The 17634-nt window shown below is 44.3% G+C and overlaps 2 non-coding genes across 2 annotated transcripts; both read right to left on the bottom strand.

Annotated features, from left to right (window-relative positions):
* Nucleotides 1-12687: 12687 nt before the first annotated feature.
* trnaf-gaa (transfer RNA phenylalanine (anticodon GAA)) lies at nucleotides 12688-12760 on the bottom strand. The gene has a single exon. It is a non-coding gene; the product is annotated as a tRNA-Phe (tRNA).
* Nucleotides 12761-17016: 4256 nt separating this feature from the next.
* On the bottom strand, nucleotides 17017-17089 carry trnaf-gaa (transfer RNA phenylalanine (anticodon GAA)). Its single transcript has one exon. It is a non-coding gene; the product is annotated as a tRNA-Phe (tRNA).
* Between the last annotated feature and the right edge of the window lie 545 nt (nucleotides 17090-17634).

The following is a 17634-nucleotide window of genomic DNA, read 5'->3' as shown; positions in this document are numbered from 1 at the left end:
TGGAGAAAGAACCAGAGGGAATGTTTCAGCTCTCTGACCGTTTTCATCATAATTGAATAAGTTGCCGAATGGGAGCTGAGACGCCGAAAGGGCTGGTTTTATGCTATGTGTTTTACAGGTATGTTGGTTCGAATCCCACCGTCGCCAGAATTTGTAGCGTTGTTCATTTTGGCCTCTTCACCAAAAATCCTTCTTTCCTAATAAGTACTTTTTCGCATTGCTGACTTACACCTATTTGATCAAATCAACAAAGTCTTGATTGCCACCCAAACTGTTTCTTGCACGGAGGTGTTGGGAGTGTAAGGTGTGATCTCGGTGAAGTTTCAACCAAAGTGCACAATGGCGCCCTGGTAAACCGAATATCTCTTATGGCCAGCAGAAGATAAAAGATATGTACCATAATTATGAATTTCTTCCTTGCATCACACTAGGATTTATTATCAGGGACTGTACATCAGCAGGCCGATTTACGTCACGCTCCGGTTATCTCCATCACCTTCTGCACCTTTTGGATCGGTTCACTAATTGGGAATCGGATTTAACTGCTGTGGTTCGGCACACGGTCCCACACTGCTGAACTCCCAGCCCCTTCCACCAACACTCGCTTTCTTTCACACACCGACTGGATTTCAACATGTTGCTGTTCCACCTGAAATTCATCAACGAACTCTCCGCCAAAATATCGAGTGAATCGTTCTGCTTGGTATCCTGGCAATTCCCCACACTCGCCATTACAGACTTTGGTTCTTCGAACATCGCTGCATCCAATGGCAAAAGCTGTTCTTCCACCGAAGTTGAGTTACAGCAGCTGACTGGACATTTTCAACATTCTCGATTTGGGTACATGGGAAGGTCATATTGTCCGGTCAGACTTCCTTCTCCTCAGAGTCCAGGGCTTTACATTGAGAAAGAAGAAAATAAAAGCTCTGACCCAGCTCTGACCAAAGGTCATCGACCTGAAACGTTAACTCTGTTTCTCTTACCACGTATTCTGCCTGATCTGCTGAGGATTTCCAAAATCGGCAGTATTTTCAATTTGAATTAAAGGACATTCGGCATTTTGGAGATGTGACGAGGTGGCCGAGAGGTAAAGGCGATGGATTACTAATCCATTGTGCTCTGCAAGCTTGGGTTCGAAACCCATGCTTGTTGTTACTGCTTTGAAATCTGGTTTCTTTCGCTCAGTTTTTCCAGAAGTTCTGCTTTTAAGTCCCATCCTTCTCGTTGCGGCAGAGGGAGGTTTTTGCATTGTTTGTTGAAATCAGCAACAGTTCCTTCCACGAGGTGTTGGGATTGTGAGGCCGCGAAGTATCAAAGTCTGCAGTGGTGTCCTGGGAAAAACAGAAAATCTTATAGTCAACGTAAGAGGAACTTGTGTACCATAATTATGATTGATGTCCCGGGTCATTCCGTGCCTGTGTCTGTTTAAAAGGGATGTGCTGTAAGTCCCGGATCATTCCGTATCTGTGTCGGTTTAACAGGGATGTCCTGTAAGTCCCGGATCATTCCGTGTCTGTGTCTGTTTAAAAGGGATGTGCTGTCAGTCCCGGATCATTCTGTGTCTGTGTCTGTGTAAAAGGGATGTGCTGTCAGTCCCGGATCATTCCGTGTCTGTGTCGGTTTAACAGGGATGTGCTGTAAGTCCCGGATCATTCCGTGTCTGTGTCTGTTTAAAAGGGATGTGCTGTCAGTCCCGGATCATTCTGTGTCTGTGTCTGTGTAAAAGGGATGTGCTGTCAGTCCCGGATCATTCCGTGTCTGTGTCGGTTTAACAGGGATGTCCTGTAAGTCCCGGATCATTCCGTGCCTGTGTCACCCGATTTTCTCGATATCTTTTCCTTCTGAACTGAAATGACGATCCTCTCTCGAGAAGAAGGTTCACCGCCTGCTTCGGGCATGGTAGGAAAAATAACAAAAACTGATGAGACCAAGTTCATTCTGCTGGGCTTCCATTCCAATCTCCGCACTCTATCCCCCATTCAGTCCCACCCCCGCCTGGACATTATAATCTGCGATATTCAGAAGGGAATAGAGAAGCCGAATATCACGGTTATAATTTTCTTGGTTCCTCATCACTGAATAGCATCAATTGCAATGATTCAGAAGGTAATCATAGAATCAGAGAATCTAACAGCACAGAAGGAGACCATTCGGCCGTGGTACCTGTGCCGGCTCTTTCAAAGACCTGTCCAATTAGACCGACAGGCCTTATTTATCCCTGCAAATTAGTCCTCTTCAAGCACATGTCCAATTGCCTTTTGAATGATCCAATGGAATCTGCATCCAACCACCTTTCAGGAAGTGCGTTCCAGATCTTAACAGTCACTTCTGCGTGAAAAAAAATTCTCCTCAATTCCACTGGAGTACTTTTGCAAATATTTTAAATCTATGACCTCTGGTTACCGACCCACTTGCCAGAGGAAACAGTTTCTCCCTATTTGTACTTTCAAACCCCTCATTATTTTGAATACCTCGATTAGGTCTCCCCTTAACCTTCTCTGCTGTAAGGAGAATAATCCCAGCTTCACCAATCTTTCGACATAACTGAATTCCCTCATCCATGGAATCATCCAGGTCAACCTGCTCTGAATCCTCTTCAATGACTTTTCATCCTTCCTAACGTGTGGTGCCCAGAACTGTACAATATACTCCAGCTGAGGCTTAACCACTCCATGTCATTATAATGATCTATGTACATGGATCCCGAAGTCCCTTTGGAACTCCACAGTTTCGAGCTTTTCACCATTTAGAAAGTATTCTGATCTACACTTTTTAGGTCCAAAGTGGATGACCTCACACTTGCCTAAATTGAAATCCATTTGCCAGTTTTTCCCATTCATTTATTATATTAATATCTATCTGTAATGTTATGCTTCCATCTGCACTGCTCACAATGCTGCCCATCATGGTGCCATCAGCAAACTTGGATATGTGGCTCTCTATCCCGTCATCTGATATCAATGAGACCGTCTGAACTGGGGTAAATTCACATTCAGCTTCAATCTCCACGTCATCTTGAGACATTTTATTTACTTCCCGTGTGTTGCGCTTTGGAAGATTCAGCACTTAGTCCTTTGGAGCTGAAACGTGCTCTGGATATAATTCATTTCGACCAACACCAACACCAAAAATACGTCGAAGCCAATAAAAGCAAAGCTACGCCCCCCAGGGCTCGTCCGGGAGTTGAACCCGGGACCTCTCGCATATTATTCAATGAAATCCCCTAAGCGAGAATCATACCCCGAGACCAACGAGCCGCTGTGATTAAACTTGGGCAGCCAGTGTGAAAGTTCTCTACCTCCCACAGCCGATCAGCCATTCTTTCAGACCTCTTCTGTCCATCCAATCGAGTTTTCTATTCCGGTGTACAGCAATATCAAGTTGTACACTAACTATTTCCAATCAGCAATATTAATCTCCCTTTACCAAATTGGTTTCGACTCTACGACTTGAATTATCAAGTAAGACGTTTCAGAATTAGTGGCTCTGAAACTACATTGCTTGGGAAGATACTGGGAGGAGTTGATCAACAGGGGGACCTTTGGATTTCATGTCCACAGATCCCTGAAAATAGGACAGGTAGATAAGGTGGTTAAGAAGTCATACAGGAACCTGTACTTTGTTAGCCGCGGCATAGAATGTAAAAGCAGGGAGGGTATGCTAGAACTGTATAAAACTCTAGTTAGGTGTACAGTTCTGGTCACCGCATTACAGGAAGGATGTGATTGCACTGGAGAGAGTACAGAGGAGATTTACGACGATGTTGCCAGTACTGGGGAATTTTAGTTATGAGATTAGATTGGATAGGCTGGAGTTGTTTTCTTTGGAACCGAGGAGGCTGAGGGGAGATTTAATTGAGGTGTATAAATTTATGACGGGTCCAGATAGAGTGGATCGGAAGGACCAATTTCGCTTAGCAGATAGATCAATAATCAGGGGGCATAGATTTAAGGTAATTGGTAGAAGGATTAGAGAGGAGCGCAGGAGAATTTTTTTTCACTCAGAGGGTGGTGGGGGTCTGGAACTCTCTGCCTGAAAGGATGGGAGAGGCAGAAACCCTCATCGCATTTAAAAAGCACTTGAATATGCAATTGAAGAGCCGTAACCTCCAAGAGTCCGTCCCAAAAGCGAGAAAGTGGGAAGAGGCGAGATGTCTGTTGCAGGTTAGATCAGACTTCGCTGTTCAAGGAAGCCTGAAACGTCCATGAGGGAAAACACGGAGAGGCAAGAGACAGAGACAGGGAGAGATAGAGAGATGAATGCAAAGAAAATAAAGATTATAAATGTCAGGTTTTGCAAAAGAGCAGAAATTAAGTTACGGATTGGGAGAGATTCCTTCTCGGGTCTTCAAATCCAGCATGGGAAGATTGGACTCCCAATTAAAAGCAGCTGCCACGGTGGGAAAGGGAGGGAAATGCTGTCAATTAACTCCAATTAATCGATTTGATCATTGAAGAGACCTTTAAACAGTCGCTCTGCGAGCAGACTTCAAACCGACGTTGAAAACCGATTGGAATTTTGAGACCAACGGTTTAACCACTCAGCCATCCCAGCTGTAAACGGCATGTTCGTTCAGACTGGATTCCAAATGGACACATGCTGCTACTCCCCATCCGAGCATTGGTTGTTCAGGGGTGGAGTTCTCACCTGCCACGCGGGAGACCCGGGTTGAATTCCCGGCCAATACATGGTCATTTTGCATTCTGCACCAATGAGAAACTTAGGAACAGGAGTAGGCCATTTAGCCCTTCGAGCCTGTTCCGCAATTCAATGAGATCACGGCTGATCTGTGACCGAACTCCATTTACCCGCCTTAGCCCCATCTCCCTTAATAACTTTGGTTAATAAAAATCTATAAATCACGGGTTTGAAATTAACAACTGAGCTCGCAACAACTGTCGTTTGTGGAAGAGAGTTCCAAACTTCAACAATCCTTTGCTTGTGGAAGAGTTTCCTAACTTTGCTCCTGAAAGTCCTGAATCTAATGTTCAGTCTATTTCCCGGAGTCCGAGACACCCCAACGAACGGAAATAGTTTCTCTCTATCTACCCTATCAGTTCCCATTAATATCTTGAACATTTCGATCAAATCAGCTCTTAATCCACTACATTCCAGGGAATACAACCCTAATTTGTGTAATCTCTCCTCGTAATTTAGCGGTTAGCGTCAAGGTATCATTCCAGTAAATCTACAGTGCACTCCTTCCACGGCCAATATATTCTTTCTAAGGTGCGGTGCCCAGAACTGAACACAGTACTCCAGCGCTGGTCTAATCAGAGCCTTGTATAGTGATAGCATAATGTCTATCCACTTGTATTCTAGTCCTCTAGATATAAAGACCAGCGTTCCATTAGCCTCTTTGATTATTTTCTGTACCTGTCCATGACATTTTAATGATCTATATACATGGATCCCTAAGTCCATTTGGAGCTCCACAGGGGTTTCGAACTTTTCACCATTTAGATTGTATTCTGATCGATCCTTTTTCGGTCCAAAGTGGATGACCTCACACTTGCCTAAATTGAAATCCAATTGCCACAGTTTTGTCCGTTCATTTATTATATTAATGTCTCTCTGTAATTTTGTGCTTCCATCTGCACTGCTTACAATGCTGCCCATCTTGGTGTCATCCCCAAACTTCGATAAATCGCTCTCTATCCCGTCATTTAATATCAATGAGACCGCCTGAACGTGGGGAAGTTCACATTCAGCATCAATCTCCTCATCATCTTGAGACATTTTATTTCCTTCACGTGTGTTGCACCTTGGAAACTTCCGCACTCTGTCCTCTGGAACTCAAACATCCTCTCGATATAATTCAATTCTACCAACAGCGACATGGAAAAGCTGTCATAAACCAATTGATGACTTTTCACTAAATATGGGGAGACAGCAGGGCTCATCCGCGATTGGAGCCCAAGACCTTTTGACTATTAATCAATGCTATCAACTAAGCAAGAGTCAGACCCCGAGACCAACAAGCCGCTGTTGGTCGAATCGTGCAGCCAGTGTAATGGTTCGCTACTTCCCAGAGCCGATCGGCCATCCTTTCAGTCCTCTTCTGTCCAGCCAATCTCTTTTTCTATTCCGGTGTACAGCAATTTCATGTTGTACACTAACTATTTCCAATCACCAATATTAGTCTCCTTTTACCAAATTTGTTTCGAGTGTACGACTTGAATTATCAAGTAAGACGTTTCAGAATTCGTTGCTCTGAAACTACATTACTTGGGAGGATAGTGAGAGATGGAGATGAACAGAGGGACCTTGGAGTGCATGTCCATAGATCCCTGAAGGTAAGAGGAAAAGTAGGTCAGGTGGTTGAGAAGGCACACAGGATACATTCCTTAATTAGGCGAGGCACAGCATATGAGAGCAGGGAGGTTATGCTAGACCTGTATAAAACACTAGTTAGGTCACAGCTAGAGTACTGTGTACATTTCTGGTCACCAAACTACAGGAAAAATGTGATTGCACTGGAGAAGGTACAGAGGAGATTTACCACGATGTTTCCAGGGCTGGAGAATTTTAGTTATGAGGATAGATTGGATAGGCTGGGGTGGTTTTCTTTGGAACCGAGCAGGCTGAGGAGAGATTTAATTGAGGCGTATAAAATAATGACCGGCCGAGATAGATTGGATAGGACGGACCTACTTCCCTTAGCAGAGAGCTCAATAATCAGGGGGCATAGGTTTAATTTAATTGGTAGAAGGATTGGAGGGGAGCGCAGGATATTTTTTTCACCCAGAGGGAGGTGGGGGTCTGGAATTTCACTGCCTGAGAGGGTGGTAGAGGCAGAAACCCTCATCGCATTTAAAAAGAACTTGAATATGCATTTGAAGAGCCAGAACCGAAAAGACGACGGAGGAAACGTTGGAATGTGGGATGAGGCTCGATGCCTGTTTTTTTTCGGACGGCACAGACATGATGGGCAGAACGGCCTCCTTCTGTGGCGTAAATTTCAATGATTGTATGATTCTATGATGTGATTGCCGTCTGTCTCGGCATGGTGTTAATATACACTCTACCATAAGCATACTTTAATCAAATTGGTGCTTTGTTTCACTGTGTGAGCGAAGAGACATTAATGTGGAGACATTGGCTGCAGCAGCTCGGTTGCACCTGTACTTTTCCTACCGTCTCAATCTTTCTTTAACCTTCTCTGCTGGTGTTGCAGCTTCGATCAGGCATTGCCGTTCAAGGAAGCCTGAGAAGTCCATCAGGGGACAACACAAGAGACCGAGACAGGGAGAGATAGAGAAATTTATATAGAATATGAATTATAAAATGACAACAGCACAGAAGGAGGCTATTCGGCCCATCCTGCCCGTGCCGGCTCATTGTAAGAGCAATCCAATTAGTCCCATTCTCCCGCTCCTTCTCCGTAACCCTGCAATTTTTCCCCTCAACTATTTATCAAATTCCTTTTTGAAAGCCACGATTGAATCTGCTTCCACCACCCTTTCAGGCAGCGCATTGCGGGTTATAAATACTCGCCGGGTAAAAAAAAGCATTTCCTCACGTCGCCTTTGGTTCTTTTACCGATCACCTTAAATCTGTGTCCTCTGGTTCTCGACCCTTCCGCCAATGGGAACAGCTTCTCTTTATTAACTTTATCTCAACCCTTCATGACTTTGAACACTTCGATCAAATCACCTCTTCACGTTCTCTGCTCTGAGGAGAACAACCCCAGCACGGGGTAAATGCGGTCAATTAGCTTCAGTTCATTTATTTGAGCATTGAACAGCTCTTTGAACGTTACTCTGACATTATGATAGCGCGGCCTCGCGGTCTAAGGTGTTCCATCAAATTTCTATGGAGGCGTGGGTTTGAATCCCACTGCTGTTAGAATTTCTGGCAATGTTCATTTTGACCTGTTCACAGAAAACCCGATTGTCGTGCGATGGAGCAGATGATGTGAAAGAAGCTGAAAGTGAAAGTGCAAATATTATTTTCATCACGGGGACAGGACACGTTTCCACAGGTTCGGGCCTCTCACCTTAAGATTCTTTCCAGCAGAGTGGGACAGGTGATCAGAGTGACCGGGCTCCAGCGGCGCAATCGGTCAGTGCGCGGTCCTTATCTGACAGAACAGGGTCGGGAAATACCGAGGTTGTTAGTCGAGTCTCACTTTGATCAACCAATCTTTTGCCTTGTGAACATTTTGACCGCAGTTGAAGGTACAATTGGTTTGTTCCAAAATGCATCTACTTATTTGTATTGCCATGTGGTTCCTCCGGACTCCGCTTTTGCAATAGCAGATGAGATGTTTTGTGTTATTATTTTACAGGAGGTAGACTGCGGAATTGGAGCCACAAACTATGATTTTGATCCATCTGCAAATTATGGGATTTAGCATGAGCTTTAAACCAGCGCGTTAGAACGCTCAGCCACGATACTTTCCATCTTGCGATCTTCTGGCGCTACTATTACAGCAATAGAATTACTACAAGCAAGAATTCTACCCTCAAGCACCAATGCTCACACGGCAGCCGGATGCTTGTGTCCAGTTGGAAACCTGTCTGAGGGAACATGCAGTCTGACAGAGCTAGAAGTCCAGGAGATTGACTTTTGTGTTGAGCAGATGATGAGCCTCCTTCTTGAGAGTGTTTCACCAATCCAGCTCAGAGTGGATTAAGCATTATAAATTCGGGGGGAGTGGAGCCACTTGTGTAAGATGAAGTGTGGGGGATTATTTCCCTTCCTTGACGAACATTATTGATCTTGTTGCGGTTTTGCTACAAAATTTTACTTTCGAGCACCGAAATCGCTAGTTTTAACAGCAGGTCAACATCAAAAGGCGTGGGGAAAATGAGGGCTCGTCCGGGATCTCTCGCATATTTCAATCAGCAAACCCGAAGCGAGAATCAGTCCCCGTAGACCAACGAGCCCGCTGAAAAATTAGCACCAAGTAGCGACACGCGAGGGAGAGTTTCTGAGTATCAGCGCCCACTTTCCCCAAATCTCCCTTAAAGTACAGTAAATAAAAATGTGTCCGAACATGAGTGAAAAGTTCTAAAGGTCATTTCTTCTGTGTTGGGTTTTGTTTAGGGTTCCAGATGCTGTTAAAGGTGATTGGGGACGGTTACTGAATTAACCGGTATAAGGGTGCAGATCCTCCGGTGTAAGGGTGCAGATGCTCCTGTGTAAGGGTGCAGATACTCCGGTATAAGGATGCAGATACTCCGGTGTAAAGGTGCAGATACTCCGATGTAAAGGTGCAGATACTCCGCTGTAAGTGTGCAAGTACTCCGGTATAAAGGTGCAGATGCTCCTGTGTAAAGGTGCAGATGCTCCGGTATAAGGGTGCAGAAACTCCGGTATAAGGATGCAGATACTCCGGTATAAGGGTGCAGATACTCCGCTGTAAGTGTGCAGGTACTCCGGTATAAAGGTGCAGATGCTCCTGTGTAAAGGTGCAGAAACTCCGGTATAAGGGTGCAGATACTCCGGTATAAGGATGCAGATACTCCGGTATAAGGATGCAGATACTCCGGTATAAGGATGCAGATGCTCCGGTATAAGGGTGCAGATACTCCGGTATAAGGATGCAGATACTCCGGTATAAGGATGCAGATACTCCGGTATAAGGATGCAGATACTCCGGTATCAGGATGCAGATACTCCGGTATAAGGGTGCAGATACTCCGGTATAAGGGTGCAGATGCTTGGATTTAAGGGTGCAGATAAATGGATGTAATGATTTGTTGCCCCGACTGAAATGCGGCTTAGAACTGTTGTTATTATCCGAGGCAGTGCTGCAGGATCCTTTGATGATCTCTTACAAAAATAACTGAAACCCTTCGGAATGTGAATACAATTAGCGTTTCCAAAATAAAGGGAGTGACATTCATTGTGGAAACAGTCTGGTGTCGCTCACTGCAGAAATATCCATGTCAGAGTGAAGCGGATCTCCTGCAACCTTCAGACCTTGTCTGTCAAGCAGAATTCTGATTTCCGTGAATCCAATCACAGATTAAATGGTGGAAGATCGGCCGTCCTCAGCTGGCCATCTCAACCGTGCACTTTTTTTTGCAGCCAAAACACACATGAGAAACCAGGACATGCGAGACCATGAATCTTAAAGTAAAAGATTTCCCCTATCGTCCCTGGGTGGGCTCAAAACCATCAACTTTCCCGTTTTCTAGCCGAACGCACTAACCGATTGCGCTGCAGCTACATAATTGAACAACTGATTTAACTGGCTAAAAATTTAGGTTACAGCGACCAAGACAACATGTCTCAACTATCAGTTTGTTCATGATGAATCTGGGTTGGACCCATTTCAAGGCCAATCTCTCCTCCGTGAGGTGCAGTGCCCAGAGCGGAAAAGAGTCCACTAAATGGGTTTTATTCAGAACTCTGTACAGCTGCAACATAACTTTCACCCCTTTGTGTTCCATTCGCCTTTTCAAGTTTTTTGTACCCGTGAACTAGATTTTCGTGATTTGGGCCCCCAAATATTTCTGCTCATTTACAGTTCCCAGCTTCTCACCATTTATTAAAAAAAACTCTGATCGACCTTTTCTAGGCCCAAAGTGGCTGACCTCACACTTTCCCACATTGAATTGCATCTGCCACAGTTTTGAAAGGAAATGAACTGAAACCCTTCGGAATGTGAATACAATGTTATATTTCCAAAATAAAGGGAGTGACATTCATTGTGGAAACAGTCTGGTGTCACTCACTGCAGAAATGTCCATGCCAGAGTGAAGCGGCTCTCCTGCAACCTTCGGACCTTGTCTGTCAAGAAGAATTCTGATTTCCGTGAATCCAATCTCAGGTTAAATGGTGGAATATCGGCCGTGCTCAGCTGGCCATGTAAACCATGCACTTTCAAAGCAGCCAAAACACACATTCGAAACCAGAAAAAGCAAGACAGTGAACCTTGAGGTAAAAGCTGCCCGCAAGTCCCTGGGGGGGCTCGAATCACCAACCTTACAATTAACAGCCGAACTCGCGAACCGATTGCGCCACAGAAACACAGAGAGGCTGTTATTGAACCATTATTTCAACCAACTAAAAATTCAGGTTGCAGCGATCAATATAACATATCTCCACCATCAGCTTAATTTTCCAAAATAAAGGGTGTGAAGTTTGCACGAGTGAAAATCTGTGCTGTATTATTTCTGAACATTAAACTCACCTTGCCATTAAACACCTGTATGGTGGAAGACTCGGTCCCCTCGTGGTAGAGTCGATTTCAGCGCGGTGATACTGGGACAGAGTAAAGTTCAGTTCATGCGATTGCCGAGTGGCGAGAGGGTGGATTTGGAACTCCTGTGCGGCTGCACTGCGAGTTGTCCTGATCTATTTGGAGCGATATTCACTCCAATTCATCACTGACAGGGACAGTTTGATTCCACGTTTATTTTCTCTGGTGCTTGGTGAGATTTCAAAAGTTGAAAACGATCCGTGCTGAACCCAATCTCGCCAGTTCCACGCTGACAGACACAAGGCGGTCACACTCTGGTTCATTTAGACGAAAACTGAGAGCGATTTCACCGTCGAATGCAAAGGCGAACAAGACTCATTCAAAGAAAGTGCAGGTCATTGAGGTGCCTTTAAAGTCCTGATTGTTTGCACTGAAATTCTTCCCAAAGCGTTTGAGATTCAGGTGGAGCGATTTGGGGATTCGTATCTCTCTTTGCAAAAGTTTCATCCGCAGTTCAAGATCAAAAGTCGAGGGCAGAATGAGACGCCTTCCTGACATTTGGGAACGAGGGAAGCAGACTTTAGAACAAGGTTCTGTTTATTGTGAAAAAGCAGCTAAAACATTCATTCCGGAACGATCCAGAATCCGATCAGCTCGAAAAGCAACTGTTACCCCGTGATTTGAACACTCAGCCTTCTGGTGGCGGAATAAATAATGGAGATAGAAGCAGGAAGTTGAAAAGTGGGAATTGATAAATTAAGTGAGTGGGTAAAACTGCGGCAAATAGAGTTCAACGTGGGGGAGAGCGAGGTCATCCACTTTAAATCTAAGATCAATCAGTGTATTTTCTAAATGGTGATAAACTAGGAACTGTGGAGGAGCAGAGAGATTTAGGGGTCCATGTACAGAAACCGCTACCAACCAGCGCACAGGTACAAAAATTAATTAAACAGCCGAATGTGCCTTTCGGACCGCCGGTTAGTTCATTTGCATCGAGTTTACCGTAATATCATGATCACGGATTCGATTCTTGTAATTTACTTTATTTATATCGGGTTTTTGTAACTTTTAAATCCAAGCTTTACAAACAGGTCCACAGACAAATTGACGGGGACAGTTTATTGAATAACATCCATTGTAACTTTACCCCTGGGCCGGAGAAACACGTCTTTCTTTTCATTTGTCTTTTTCCGGTTTGCAGATAAACGTTTAACTCGCGGCCTGTTCCCATGAATGATCATCAGCAGCAACAGACAGACAGAGCGGGTCTGACCGCCCCGAGATGGGGAAAAGGCATCACTTTCGAATAAAGTGCATCAAATCAAATAGTCACCCGGCACCGAGAGAGACAAAACCAAGAGAAAAAGGCAGAAGGTAACAGAAAAATAAAAACCAAATACAGACGATATAAATATTTCCCATCCTTGATGTCTCTCTATTCAATCCCCAATCCTTCAGTGGCGGGGATCAAATTTCACTGCAAATAAATGTGAGAATCGACCCAAAGAAGAAGAAACTAAACAACCAAAAACTGCCGAAACTCGGGATTGAACCAAGGACCTTTAGATCTTCAGTCTAACGCTCTCCCAACTGAGCTATTTCGGCTCCACATCTAACGCTTACTTTGTGTCATTGTCGTGGAAGAAAATATAACCCCAGGAGAATTGCCCCTCCTGTTCATTCCACAATTCAGATAAAAACATCGCACTCATATATACACACCCACAGTTCATATATAAACATCGCACTCATATATACATACCCACTGTTCATATATAAGCATCGCACTCATATATACACACCCACAGTTCATATATAAACATCACACTCATATATACACACCCACAGTTCATATATAAATATCGCACTCATATATACACACCCACAGTTCATATATAAACATCGCACTGATATATACACACCCACAGTTCATATATAAACAGCACTGTCATACATAAACTCCCAAAGTTAATAAATCAGCAGCGCACTCATAGATCCACACCCATTTTATAGGAGGAAGATCGGTACCGACTGCAAATGGAGCTCTCAGAGTGGGAGAGGCGGAAGCAACAGCGACCGAACAAACTCTGGATCTCATCCTTAACACAGACCGGTAGATCCACCTGTGAAGTTACACCGCACTTTGATATCAGAGACGGCAATGGGTTCTGAGAACGCATCAGGGCGTCGAATGGCTTCTTAGTGGCGATGCATTGGGGCAAGGGCATCTCAGAGAGGGGAAGGGGCAGTCAGAGGGCATCAGAGAGTGTAACGGGGCTCAGAGAAAGGAAGGGGCAGTCAGAGGGTTTCAGAGAGTATATTGAGGTCTCAGAGAGGGGAAAGGACAGTCAGAGGTTATCAGAGAGTGTAACGGGGCTCAGAGAGGGATAGGGGCAGTCATAGGGTATCAGAAAGTATATTGAGATCTCGCAGAGGGGAAGGACTGCCAGAGGGTATCAGAGAGTGTAAGGACGCTCAGGGCGTATCAGTGGGTGAGGGGCACTCAGCGGGTATCAGAGGGTGTAAAGGGCGCTGACAAGGTTCAAAGAGGATAATGGACTCTCTGAGGGTATCAGAGAAGATGAGGAGCTCAGGGAGAATCAAAGAGGTTAAAGTGGGCTCAGGAGGTATCAGAGAGGCGAATGGATCCAGAGTTGGCATCTTCTAAATATTACACTTCCTAACCATCAACATTTTGAATAACAGCAAAAATGGAGCCTATTGAAACGGTATCTGCCGTGTCCCATGTGGAGGGAATGAGAAGATAGAATCGGGAGGGACTGGATATTTGGCAACGCTCACGGTTTCCTTTCACACAGCTCAGGGTTGTGTCTGTTTATATAACTGGATTTCTTGAACTGGAGATAAGAGGTTGCACTTTGAACCTTTCATCACCCACTGTGAAAAATAGAACACAAAACGCCCAATGTGTGGTTTAAACCCACGACCCTGAGATTAGGAATTTCGTGCTTTACCGACTGAGCGAGCCGGGCCAGCGGCAGGGCTCCTTCCCATCCGATTATTGCAGAGAGGCGGGTGGTGACGTTGCTGTCGGGGTTCAGTTTGTCCGACAATCCCAAGGTGGCTGAATCTGAACACCCGCTTTTCATTCTGGAGTCAGTCTGATGCCTCTCACCAGTCGTCCAGCCCCGCGCTGAGCAGGAGAGGAACATCGGGACAGGAGAAGACCATTCAGCCCTTCGAATCTGCTGCCCCATTCAATTAGATCATGAGGTGATCTGTAACTCATCTCTGTTTCCCCGCCTTGGACTCATATCCCTTGGTAACCGAACCGGAAAAAGATCTATCAATATCAGATTTGAAAATTTGAATTGAGCCTCAATCCACATCCTTTGGGATGAGAGAGTTCCAGCTTTCGGCCGTATTTTGTTTGCTGAAGTGATTCCTGATTTCTTGCCTGATTGGTCCAGCTCCAATTTCATTTTGGATTCGGCCAACAGAGAGAGAGAGAAAGGCCGCCTTAACCGGAGATTGATCCTTTAATGATCTCTCACAGATCAACTGAAACCAGTCGGAATGTGAATATCATTTCACTTTTCCAAAATAAAGGGAGTGTCATTCATTGTGGAAACAGTCTGGAGTCACTCACTGCAGAAATATCCATGTCAGAGTGAATGAGCTCGCCTGAAACCTTATCTGTCAAGAAGTATTCCGATTTCTTCAAGCCAATCTCAGTTTTTTTGGATATTTTTCAGACGCCTGCTATCCGACAGCAGATTAAATGGTGGAAAATCAGACGCACTCAGCTGGCAATGTTGACGTTACATTTTGTTGCAGACAAGACACACATTCAAACCCTGGGAATGCGAGACAATGAAGGTTAAGGTAAAAGGTCCGCTGGTGTCCCCGGGTAAGCTCGAATCATCAACCTTTCAGTTCATAGCCGAACGCGCTAATGAATTGCACGACAGAGATACGATTTTGCTCTTGCTGAAGGACTAATTCACCGAGCTAAAGCTTCAGGTTGCAGCGATCAATATAACATCGCTCTACTATCAGTTTACTTTTCCAAAATAAAGGGTGTGACGCTTGTACGAATGAAGATCTGTGCTGTATTATTTCTGAACATGAAGCTCACCTTGCCATTAAACACCTGTATGTTGAAAGACTCGGTCCCCTCGTGGTCGAGAGGATTGATTTTTTGAGCTGTGATTCTCCATTCTATATTCCAGTAATATTCAGGTTTGCTGAAAATGAGATGAGATGAAATGAGCAGGTCCAACGAGCAGGTCTGTGACACGACACGGTGTCTACAAAGTTATCGCCTGCACGTACAGTGAAGCGGGCGGCAGTTTTCACTCTTAAACCAGGAACTATGATGTTAAGAAAACAGGTGGCAGAGAAATACTCGATTTCAGCGCGGTGACACTGGGCCAGAGTAAAGTTCAGTTAATGCGATTGCCGAGTGGGGAGAGGGTGGATTTGGAACTCCTGTGCGGCTGCGCTGCGCATTGTCCAGATCTGCTTGGAGCGATATTCACTTCAATTCATCACTGACAGGGACAGTTTGATTCTGAGTTTCTTTTCCCCGGTGCTTGGTGAGATTTCAAAAATAAAGGCGACCCGTGCTCACCCCAAACTCGTCACTTACACGCTGACAGATACAAGGCCGTCACACTCTTCACCAGTGAGATGAAAGCGGAGAGCGATTTCACGGTCGAATACAATGGCGAACAAAACTCAATCAAAGAAAGTGCAGGTCATTGAGGTGCCTTTAAAGTCCTGATTATTTGAACTGAACTTCTTCCCAAAGCGTTTGAGATTCAGGTGGAGCGATTTGGGGACTTCTTTTCCCTCTTTGCAAAAGTTTCAACCGCAGGTCAAGATCAAAAGTCGAGGCCAGAATGAGAAGCCTTCCTGAAATTTGAGAACTCGGGAAACAGACTTTAGAGCAAGGTTCTGTTTACTGTGAAAAAGCAGATGAAACATTCATTCCGGAACGATCCAGAATCCGATCAGCTCGAAAAGCAACGGTTACCCCGTGATTTGGACACTCAGCCTTCTGGTGGCGCAATAAATAATGTAGATAGAAGCAGGAAGTTGAAAAGTGGGAATTGATAAATTAAGAGAGTGGGTAAAACTGCGGCAAATAGAGTTCAATGTGGGGGAGAGCGAGGTCATCCACTTTAAATCTAAGATCAATCAGTGTATTTTCTAAATTCTGAGTAACTAGGAACTGTGGCGAAGCAGAGAGATTTAGGGGTCCATGTACAGAAATCGCAACCAACCAGCGTACAGGTACAAAAAATAATTAAACAGCCCAATGTGCTGTTTGTCCGGCCGGTTAACTTATTTGCATAGAGTTTACCGCAATATCATGATCACTGACTCGATTCTTGTAATTTACTTTATTTATTTCGGTTTTTTGTAACTTTTAAAATCGAAGCCTTACAAAAAAAAACCACAGACAAATTCACGGGGACAGTTTATTGAATAACATCCATTGTAACTTTGCCCCTGGGCCGGAGAAACACGTCTTTCTTTTTATTTGTCTTTCTCCGGTTTGCAGATAAACGTTCAACTCGCGGCCTGTTCCCATGAATGATCATCAGCAGCAACAGTCAGACAGAGCGGGTCTGACCGCCCCGAGATGGGGAAAAGGCATCACTTTCGAATAAAGTGCATCAAATCAAATAGTCACCCGGCACCGAGAGAGACAAAACCAAGAGAAAAAGGCAAAAGGTAACAGAGAAATAAAAACCAAATACAGACGACAGAAATATTTCCCATCCTTGATGTCGCTCTATTCAATCCCCAATCCTTCAGTGGCGGGGATCAAATTTCACTGTAAATAAATGTGAGAATCGAAGCGAGGAAGAAAAAACTAAACAACCAAAAACTGCCGAAACTCGGGATCGAACCAAGGACCTTGAAATCTTCAGTCTAACGCTCTCCCAACTGAGCTATTTCAGCCCCATGTGAAACGTTCACTGTATGTCATTGTCTTCAAAAAATATATAACCCCAGGCGGAATTGCCCCTCCTGTTCATTCCGCAATTCAAATAAAAACATCGCATTCATATTTACACACCCACAGTTCATATATAAACATCACACTCATATATACACACCCACAGTTCATATATAAACATCACACTCATATATACACACCCACAGTTCATATATAAACATCACACTCATATATACACACCCACAGTTCATATATAAACATCACACTCATATATACACACCCACAGTTCATATATAAACACCGCACTCATATATACACACCCACAGTTCATATATAAACATCACACTCATATATACACACCCACAGTTCATATATAAACATCACACTCATATATACACACCCACAGTTCATATATAAACATCACACTCATATATACACACCCACAGTTCATATATAAACACCGCACTCATATATACACACCCACAGTTCATATATAAACATCACACTCATATATACACACCCACAGTTCATAGAAAAACATCACACT

This window comes from Heptranchias perlo, unplaced genomic scaffold (genome assembly GCF_035084215.1).
Source record: "Heptranchias perlo isolate sHepPer1 unplaced genomic scaffold, sHepPer1.hap1 HAP1_SCAFFOLD_282, whole genome shotgun sequence".
NCBI classification, from domain to species: Eukaryota; Metazoa; Chordata; class Chondrichthyes; order Hexanchiformes; family Hexanchidae; genus Heptranchias; species Heptranchias perlo.
Note: the sequence above shows the minus strand (reverse complement) of the source record. Positions and strands in the feature narration are given on the sequence as shown.